The sequence below is a fragment of the Stylophora pistillata genome, chromosome 14 (genome assembly GCF_964205215.1).
Source record: "Stylophora pistillata chromosome 14, jaStyPist1.2, whole genome shotgun sequence".
NCBI lineage: Eukaryota > Metazoa > Cnidaria > Anthozoa > Scleractinia > Pocilloporidae > Stylophora > Stylophora pistillata.
The window spans coordinates 17,512,379-17,522,378 of NC_142532.1; the positions used below are offsets into that span (position 1 = coordinate 17,512,379).

General features: G+C 36.5%; 1 pseudogene across 1 annotated transcript in view; it reads left to right on the top strand.

Annotated features, from left to right (window-relative positions):
• Window positions 1-10,000, top strand: part of LOC148716894 (uncharacterized) — a 31,422-nt pseudogene that overhangs the window by 15,624 nt on the left and 5,798 nt on the right. The window contains exons 2-4 of the transcript XR_015995281.1: window positions 1,108-1,470; window positions 4,989-5,309; window positions 8,303-8,722. The product of XR_015995281.1 is annotated as an uncharacterized LOC148716894 (transcript). The remainder of the gene's footprint in view (window positions 1-1,107; window positions 1,471-4,988; window positions 5,310-8,302; window positions 8,723-10,000) is intronic.

Here is a 10,000-nt window from a genome sequence, read left to right on the forward strand (position 1 = left end):
AATTCAATTAGGAAATTGTATCATTTTACTTAGCTTTTAAACTAACTTGGGAATTGTATGATTTACCAACAAGATAACAATTTAAGTAAGATTTGGAATTCAGATGTTTCCTGTAAACTGCTGGAATTTTTAGTTGGTAACTAAATTGGTATTTTCTTGGTAGAGAATACTTACCAATGTCCTTTTTCTTTGGGAACAATCTTGGTAATCTCAAATTCCCAAGAATAAATGAAATTGGGAATGCTCGATTTTACCAAGTTTGGGATTTTGTTGGGAATTTGATGATTTACTTACTTGATGATTTACTTACCAATGTCCTTTTTCTTTGGGAACAATCTTGGTAATCTCAAATTCCCAAGAATAAATGAAATTGGGAATGCTCGATTTTACCAAGTTTGGGAATTTGGGTTTTTTTCCTGTGGCTGTTAGTCAAAGTTTGAGTTTTCAAGACAAATTTGACTGAAGCTCAAGGGAAAGTAAAATTATTTTGAGTAAAGGGGGAGTTTGATGTAATCATGTTTGAATTAGTGGGGTTCTACTTTACATTGTTCATTTGACTAGTTTTTGAATTTTGCCACAAGTGTCATCATAAAATGGTGTTAAAGCAGTTGGGTCAAGGCCAGAGTTATGAAGGGGCTTTGCATTACTGGTGCAATAGTTATGTGTTGGTTAACACAGCTGGCTATTTGCATGTTGATTGAACTTTGTTATGGCTTCGATTTGAAATTTCATGTTGGTCAAAATACTTGATAATTTGAGAGATTTTGGGGGCAAAATAGTAAAGGTGGGGGCAAACTTGTGTTACTGCTGGGGACAAAGGTGGTCAGGCAAACTTGCCATGTGGTGAAACCTCCAGCTACCTCAGAAATAATTTTCAAATTAATAAATTAAAAGTAATTTAACAAACATGTTTCAGGGCATTGTTTATAGATATTATTTCAAATAGGGTGTGTTGTATGGAAAAAATAATTGCATACATGCCAACTCTTGTGGATTATCCAGTAGTCTCCTGGATACAGAATAAGTCTCCCAGTCTCCTGTGTGGCTCACCATAGTAATAGTAAACACTCTCGTAATGATTAATCATTTGATTGCTCTCTAATTTAGTGAACTTTTCATCAAAGCGGCACAGACGTGACACTGGAAATTGTATGAATGGAATCATACCAGGATCCCCCCACACCTTAGATAAAGACCCTCGAGTACAGATGATCAGTGGAAGTAGTATAACGCGTGAAGTGGATGACAGCCCTACGTTTAAATGCCAAGTCCATTCAAACTTTTCAGCAAATGTAACTTGGCTGTTTAATGACAAACCTGTGGAAGAAAAGTCGCATTATTCATTTGCATCTTGCAAACGAAATTTACAAGTCAAACGCATTTCAAAAAGTGATGCGGGATACTACACATGTGTTGTGACAAATGAGAAGGGGAAACAGGCATCAACTCGTGTTAAGTTAAACGTGAATGGTAGGTAACCACCTCTAATGGTTTGTACTGTAATCTTTGGAGCAAGCTTTTCCCCCTCATAGCTGACACCCACATATAACACATGTAGCTCAGCCAGGTCATCCCCTAAAAACAACTCATGAGTTTTGGTAGAGAAATATCTGATCCTTGTCTCATTACATCGGGTGTCTCTCAAGGGTCAATCCTTGGCCCCTTACTTTTTATCCTTTTTGTCAATGACCCTCCTACAGTTTGAGAGCGATGCCAGATTCTGATGTACACTGACGATACAGTTATGTATTTTGCCGCTAGTAACGCCCAAGAAATCAGTAGTACTCTTACCAGTGAACTTGCCAAGGTCATTGATTGGCTTGTACACAATAGTCTTTTTATTCACCAAGGCAAAACAGTATGTGTTTTATTTGGGACTGGTTCCAGGTTAGCAAATGCTAATCTGTCTGTGAATATTGATGGTTAGGAGCTAAAGCAGGTAGCTGAGTATAAATATCTAGGAGTAATTTTGGATGAGTCGCTTTCATGGAATGCATACATGAATTATTTAATTAGGAAAGTCAGGAAGAGATTAGGAACTCTTGGCTACACTAGGGGGAGCATTAGTATACATACTACTGGTACAATTATAGATCATTTATTCTTCCTGTTCTTGATTATTGTGATACCGTTTGGAATTGTTGCGGACGTATAAATGCTAATAATATAGAAAAACCAAAGAGAAGTGTGTGAAGCATTCTCATGAAAACCAACAACAGTGATGACGCACTAGCTCACCTTAGATATGATATGCTGGAGCTTAGACGGGAGACGCGTGCATTAAACCTTGTGAAGAAATGCCTTAGTAAGCACTGTCTGCAATTTTTAATGGATTACTCTTTTTTTAATAGAGATATATTGTGCAGAGAAAAGTGTGGCAAAGTGATCATCTCCGTTTTCCCTCTATCAAACTAGATTATGTACGAAAAAAGCTTTCTGTGATCATGGATGTGAAGTTTTTAATCGTAATTTGTAGTTTTTATTGATGGCTGTGATAATTTTAATGCTGTTTTAGCTTAGTTGGACTAGTTTTATGTATTTTTAACTTTTTTATATTTCTTTTTATTAGGGCCTTTAAGGATGTCTGTTTTCGTAACTGTAGGAGTTACCCTAACTAAATAAAAGTATCTTCTTCTTCTAAATTGAAGGGTTGAACTATGATCCTTAAATTATAGCAGAGACTGAGCAGGCTTAACTGCTACTACAGTATATTCTAGTGCTATGTAGAGTTATCTCTTTAATGTGTGTCTGATAGGTTTAGGAAACTGTTGAAATGATCTCACAGAACTGACACATGCTAAAAGCAAACAAGTCAATTTTAAATTTTTGCTTGTCGTTAGCACCCTTCAACACAGAATTTGACGAAACAGGAGTTGACACTTTTCTTTGCTCAAGAAAGCAAAGAACAATTGGAGATGATGATAATACTGTATTTACCCATGTATAATGCGCACTTTTTTTCTACAAAAATAACCATCAAAATCACGGTGCATATTATATGCGGATTCCATTGTTTGTCACGCACGTACGTCCTAATTTGCATACGTTAAAACAACAAAAAAGTAACACATTTAAGGCTTTGATTGAGTAACTTATTTTCAATGAAAAGTTATAGGTGCCTATTAAGTATTTAGACTGAAATAAAGAGGAAAGACAAAAATTGCTAAATATTTTTGCAAGTGTGCAAACAGGCATGTGGATAATTTAGACTTCAGAGTGGATATGCAAATTTAGCCGCATGTGAAGAAATCTCATGTCACATTTTTCAATGAGAAGCAAGAAGAAAGTGAGCGAGAAATATTTCAGGACAAGAGCTTTATTTAAAGCATGCAGTTCTTGATTTGCTGTTATAAGAGAAAAACGTGCGAATTTCTTATTTGTACAAAGCACATCCAATGGGATTTATCTTGGTTATATTGTTGTTTACTTGACTTTACGGCCAGAAAATTGCATAGCAGTAGTTTGGAAATTGTAAAAATACGATGACATGACACAAAATCTTCAATACTTTTCGGACATATTGTTGCTCACTCATTACCCTGCGAGCAAAGCCTTTTTAACCCGTCCTCGAATCGCAAAGGGAAAGAGGCTCTGCCAACATCCTGTTGTGGCTCGTTTGAACATCCACGGCGGTTGCCTGGAAACTGATCCTTTTGCACACCCCCCTTGAACTATTTCCGGTTCCGGTAAACTTCGCACAATTTACACCATATTGCATTTCTGGGCGCAGATTTGGTCATCTGTTTACATGCAAAACAAAGGCCTGGCACCAAAACCGGTTTGAATGGAGGGAAAACCAGCTTGAGTAGCCCGGAGATTTTGGCTTTCCGCATTTCAAAGCAACAACAGGATGTCAGCAGAGCCTTTTCCCTTGGAGGGTTAAAAAGAAGAAGAAAAGAAGAAAAGGCTTCGCTCGCAGGGTACTCACTCATAACATTTACCGGGCTGTGGAATCGTCAAATGAGCTAGCGAGGCCTCGCTTGAAGTCTTAAAGTTTGATTTCAATAATTTTGATTTCAATAATGTCATAAATATAAAGTCATAAGTAACAAAAGATATTGATGTTAACATGGTTAGTAACATAGTCTTATTAAATAAATAATTGTACAAATATTTATCTTGTCTTTTTTGCCGTGAAAAACATTTTTTTCTGATAAAATAGGTTAAAAATAAGGGTGCGCATTATACATGGGCACGCATTTTACACGGGTAAATACAGTTGGGAATGAAAAAGGCTAAGAATTTTGATCTTTTAGTAAATAGGGTATTTATTGTGGCAGGGGTTAATGGCCATCTGTTGTATGTTGATCCTAAGACAATAAATGAGTTACAATGTCCTCTGTACTATGTGCAAGTGGCTAGTGCAGCTGGATAATGGTGGAGAGCCTTGAATTTGTGAAAATGCAGCCATAGAAAACTGGAAAGTTATTTTTTTGGACCTTGAAAAAGGTTTGGACATAAAGACAAGATTTTGAAAGTGAACTGATGCACTGGATTTGAATTATATTTTTCCAAGCTGCATTAAGCATAGAACTAATGAAGTTCTTGTTATTTTGCAGTGTAAAATCTTTGTTAGATGGCCAAATAGCTCAGAAAAAGTCTTTAAATTTGCTCATAGTTAATGGTTGTCATTGGTAAAGTTAAAAAAAACTGTTTGATAACTTATTTTTCTGAGGAATTGGTCCTTTAGTGCAGAATGTGGAATTTTTGCCCTAACCTTCTTCAGTGATTCTCTGTACAAGCTGTTGGTTTACATGTCGCTACTCTACCATGAATGTAGGAGAATGAAAAAAATTATGTAGCTTAGAAAAAGTCTAAATTTGCTCACAAACATTTGTTGTTGGTGCTGATGCAGTGGACTAGAACTGCTGCTCAAGATTAAATTAAATGCATTTTATTATCATTAATACTTTAGTTAACTTGGCTTAATTTAGAGGAAAGGGTTGCAGTAACAACTGATTCTTACAGAGTCTTCTGTTTAATTTTAGCAAGAAGTCCCCCAGATATAGAGTCTGCTGGACTTGAACCTGGGGACACACCCTACGTTGGAGCCACAGTTAAAATAACCTGTAACATCCGAAGCACTGATCCATTAGTAACTGGTTCAGTATTGAAGAATGGCAGAAGGTTAAAAGAGGATAATAAACAACTGAAGTATGAGTATCATCATGTAAGAGAAAAAGATAAGCCTAGCCTCTTACGTACTAAACTGGAAATTAAGAACATCACAAAGGAAGATGCTGGAAACTACACTTGTCGGGCCAATGGATATGGCATGAAGTCATTCGAATCATTTCTTCTTAAAGTTGGTATGGTAAATTACACTTTTATTTAGCATTCATTTATACAGTACCATTTACTCCATATGTTGAAGAATCACGCGCTAATTTATATGTACCCCTTATCTTACAGTGCTTCTCTCTCTCTCTGTGCTTTTGTAGGTTTTTGCACCAAAAAACTTTGGTATTTTGTCTTTGGTGTTAATTGCAATTTACAGATTTTCTATTTTTAGCGTTTGTTTTTTGTCTAAAATACTAATGGGATTTTCAGATTATCCTAATATGTTGTGTTCCATTTTTCCTCTATGGGTTAATGTTTCTCCTCAATGTGAGTGAAAATTGCATGCCTCTACTGATCTTGTCACCACTGCATCAGATAGGTTAGGGTTTTGATAACAGGGATATAAGAATATATTGGTTTTGATGGTTTTTCATGTGGTTATTAGGTTTTTATCCAATTTTTTTGCGGTTTTGCAGTTTAAGATTGACTTAAAATAAGACTGACTCCATCGTACTTGACAATTTCTTATTCCTTTCATTTATACATTGTAAATTTAAAGCACTTGTTTGCATGGATAATATCAGGTAATCTGAATTAACCTTTCACAGTTTTCATGGTTTGGAAATACTAGCTATCTTTAATATTGGGAGAAGAATTGAAAATCCCTCAACAGAGTATTGGACTGAGTTGACTGGACAGAAAGGAGACACAACAACAACAACAACAACATTGACTTTACTTTTGAAATTGCAGAAATAAAGGCCTAAGTTGAGTGGATAGGAAGGACAGTTGGATTACACATTGTTGAAACTAGAAATGTGTGTTTTTGAGGGGAATGGTTGGTCTAGTACTAAAAGTTCCTCTCTATAGCTTTCTCAGAATAATTAATATCACAGTTTTTACAATTTGTTCTTTAGGAATTTTTCCCATAATACCCCTACTCCCAGGTGTGACAAATGAGTTATTTCTCTTTACACTATCTATATATTTTCATGTAGAAAGGTGATAAGAAAAAATTAAGCATGACTGTCACAATAAAAGACAACAGCAAAAAGTACATATCTGAATGAACACTAGTTTCTCAAAAGAGGTTGATTTATAAGAAATGTATATTTGTAAAGCAGGGGTGTAGCCAGAACTTTTCAAAGGAGGGGTCTCACTGGGTCAAACAGTGGGTTTTGGCCAAATTGTCATCTCAACCTGAAGGCTGTGTTTTACTTAAAGTGACATTAGAAGGCTTGCAGGGGTGGGGTTGGGTGACAGGCACCCCAGGACCCCTAGCCACGCCCTTGTATAGACAGTGCAGGTAATTGATATTTGGATCCAGAAGACCTCTGCAGCATACTCAAGAGTGACCAAATAGGAATTTCTCCTTACAATGTCAATACAATTTCAAGCTGAAGTGAAATGAGAAGAATGAGGAATATCCACCAGGTTATACTTTACCACTAGATTCTCAGAGCTGAAAGTATGAGAAACATTTTATACACAATGGAGAGTTGATTTTTAGATCTTGGGAGTTAATTTCTCATCATTGTCTTCCAGCTGCCTTACAAAATTTTATGATCTTCATGATTCATACCATGGACTTCAGATCAAATTTTCCTCTGTCAATGGAAGTTCAAATGTTTAGTTTCACAAATTAGCACTCCAGTAGACTTCTTTACATGTAGCTTGTATGGTGTGTTACCTATTTCAGATCATGTGATAATATTTTACTGGAGAATTGTCTCTTTTAACTTTCCTATTAATTGACATGAATATATGTTCACATAATTTGCAAAAGATAAAGCTGGGAATCCCCTTGAGACCTGGAATGAGTAACCAAAACACACAAGCTATAAGGTTTCTATTGCTATCATCATTTTGGTCACCATTTTGGTAACTAAATGAGCAGTAAGAGGTCCCAGTTTGGTAACCTGTGTTTGGACAATATGAAGGAAGTTGTGACGTTTTGATTACAAGGTGTTTAATATGCTTAACAGTCAAATGAGAAAAACCTCATTGTAGTAGCTCATACAAATACATTTCCTTCCTCTTGAATTGTTAAGGTACAATCTTCTTTATGGATAAAAACCAGGGATATTAAAGAATGACATTTCAACGGCTCCATGCCATCATTCTCAAATTCAAATAAATACATTTGTGAGTTCATTAAATAGAAAAAGTACATGTGAAGGTCTCAATGCATATGATTAAGAAGTAGAAAATGATAAATAAAAGATAAAAATAGGTGAATAAAATACAAGTGTAGTGTGCTTGAACTGTCAAATAAAAAGTTGCTTTGATGGAGTCAGATTGAGTGTTAACTGTTGGTCTTCTGTCTTTGATGAAGAGCATTTCATGAATTAAACAAGCTTCTGACTGCACTTCTTGAGATGGTGAATTGGTCACGAAGATCTTTGTTCCTTAGATTGCATGTGTACATCTCATAGGTGTTTACCAATGACAGAACGCTTGTGCTCGTTGATACGCTGAAATACGTGTCGGCACGTATAGCTGACATAATCTGCATTGCACAGATTTGTATTCAGAAACAACGCATTGTTCGGTAACAAGAGGTGGTTTAGGTTCCGTTACTTTGATCTCATCAGCAATTTTCTTGCTCATAAACACTGGGTACAAATTGCTGTTAATTTTCTTCAGGCTTTTTCTATATATTAATGAACTCACGAATGTATTGATTTGAATTTGAGAATGATGGCATGGAGCTGTCAAAACGTCATTCTTTAATATCGCTGGTTTTTATCCTTAAATGCTTATTGAAAACTTTAGTTATTACATTTTTCTTTCTTTTAATTTTTTAATTTTCAGGGACCAAAAAGTGAATTTCAAAAGTTAATAGCTTTAGCTCAGAGCCATCTAGATATACTTTTTTTCCCTTGTATGTTTTATTTTCCCCAAGGGGTATCTTAAGGGAACTCCCTCCTTTGGCATTAATTTTGTTAATTACTTGTATGTGTACATTGGAATAACAAAACTTATAAGCTAAAGATAACTGTTGTTTTGAATTATGTTGTAGAACCATGTCCAGCTGGATTTTATTGCCCTCCAGGAGGAAGTGATCCCATTCAATGTCCTCCAGGAACATACCAGCCAAACAGTAACCAGACATCTGAACAGGCTTGTAAACCGTGTCCAGCTGGTTTTTATTGCCCTCCGAAGGCAACTAATCCCGTTCAATGTCCAATGGGGACATACCAGCCAAACATTAACCAGACATCTAAATATGTCTGTAAACAATGTCCAGCGGGTTTTTATTGCCCTCCAGGAGGAAGTGGTCACATTCAATGTCCTCAAGGAACATACCAGCCAAACATTAGCCAGACATCTGAAGAGGCGTGTAAACCTTGTCCTTTCTTTACTAACTCATCAAAGAATCTAGGCCGTGTTGGACCAATGTTAGATGAAGGCGACTGTCCAGAAGAAGATCCAAGTAAAGGTACTGGCTCCACAAATCAATGTTAGATAGAAGAATTTACCCCACTTGCTTTTCTGAGGGGTGTGAACAAAACGTGGTGTAGGCCATGGCCTACCCCATGGCTTACCCTATGGCCTACTGGTGGTCAGATTTTTAAAAGCATAGCATTGCTGCAAACCTTTCGACATTTTTCTGGGGACTCTCTTACCAACAACTTTCTTCTGCTGTTATGGCGGCCGCGTTCCGATCAACATCTATTAACCTTCTGATAGAACAAGGAAATCAAGAAATAGAAGCCAGACTGAGTTAAATACAACTTTTGGGCAAACATCATCATATCAGCTCTTCTTTCAAACTAGTGTAATACTGGCCTTCTCTCTGCATTTGCATTATTGCATGACAGAGTGAGGAAAATTTTAAAAACCAGCAGTCGCGGTCAACCAGCAGTTGTTTTGTATGTCCTGGGGTGCTTGATAATAATAATAATAATAATAATAATAATAATAATAATAATAATAGTTTATTAAACTCTCGCGCAGTAACTTACTGAATTAACGAGTTATGATACAATGAAAACTTAATAAGAACGACTATGTACATTTCTGTATACATTAAGTACAAGTTATATACACCACACAGAACATACATCACATTTGTTAAAAATACTTAAAAGTTAAAAAGTCTTTGGTGCGCTTGTTCTACAGGTAGTGATGTTTCTGTAAAGATACAACTGGTCTGATATGTACCTGAGGTTATAGGGACAGGTATCGTCTAAGGGTGTTGGTAGAAGAGGGTGGAGAGGGTGGTTTAAGTCCTTCATTTTGCACATATACTCTTTACATATCTTATCTCTTCTATACGCAAGGGTCTCCACCCGTGCTAACTCGAGGGCTTCTGAGTAACTATCGGCACATGGGAAAATTATCTTAAGAGCCCTTTTCTGTATGGATTCAATTTTGTCAGACAGATAACCTGGAATGGATTTCCATACTGGTACGGCGTACTCTATAACAGATCTAACTGTGCTTGTTGCAAATTCAATACCCTACAGCACTAAAGAGGCACTTAAAAAAGTGGCCTAGCATGTACTGCTTGCATTTTCTTACCTGGATATGCTGTTCAGTATTAATGCCATTCATTACGTTTTTACACCAGCACTCCATTACATGTTACCAGCTGGCAGTCTGTATGGATCATGAAGCTGCCATTTTGGATATCCTCAGCGACCACACAACATTGGCCCCTCCCTCTTAACCTACTGTTGTAGTTCAGTGCTTGTGTGGGGAAAACAGAGTTAGG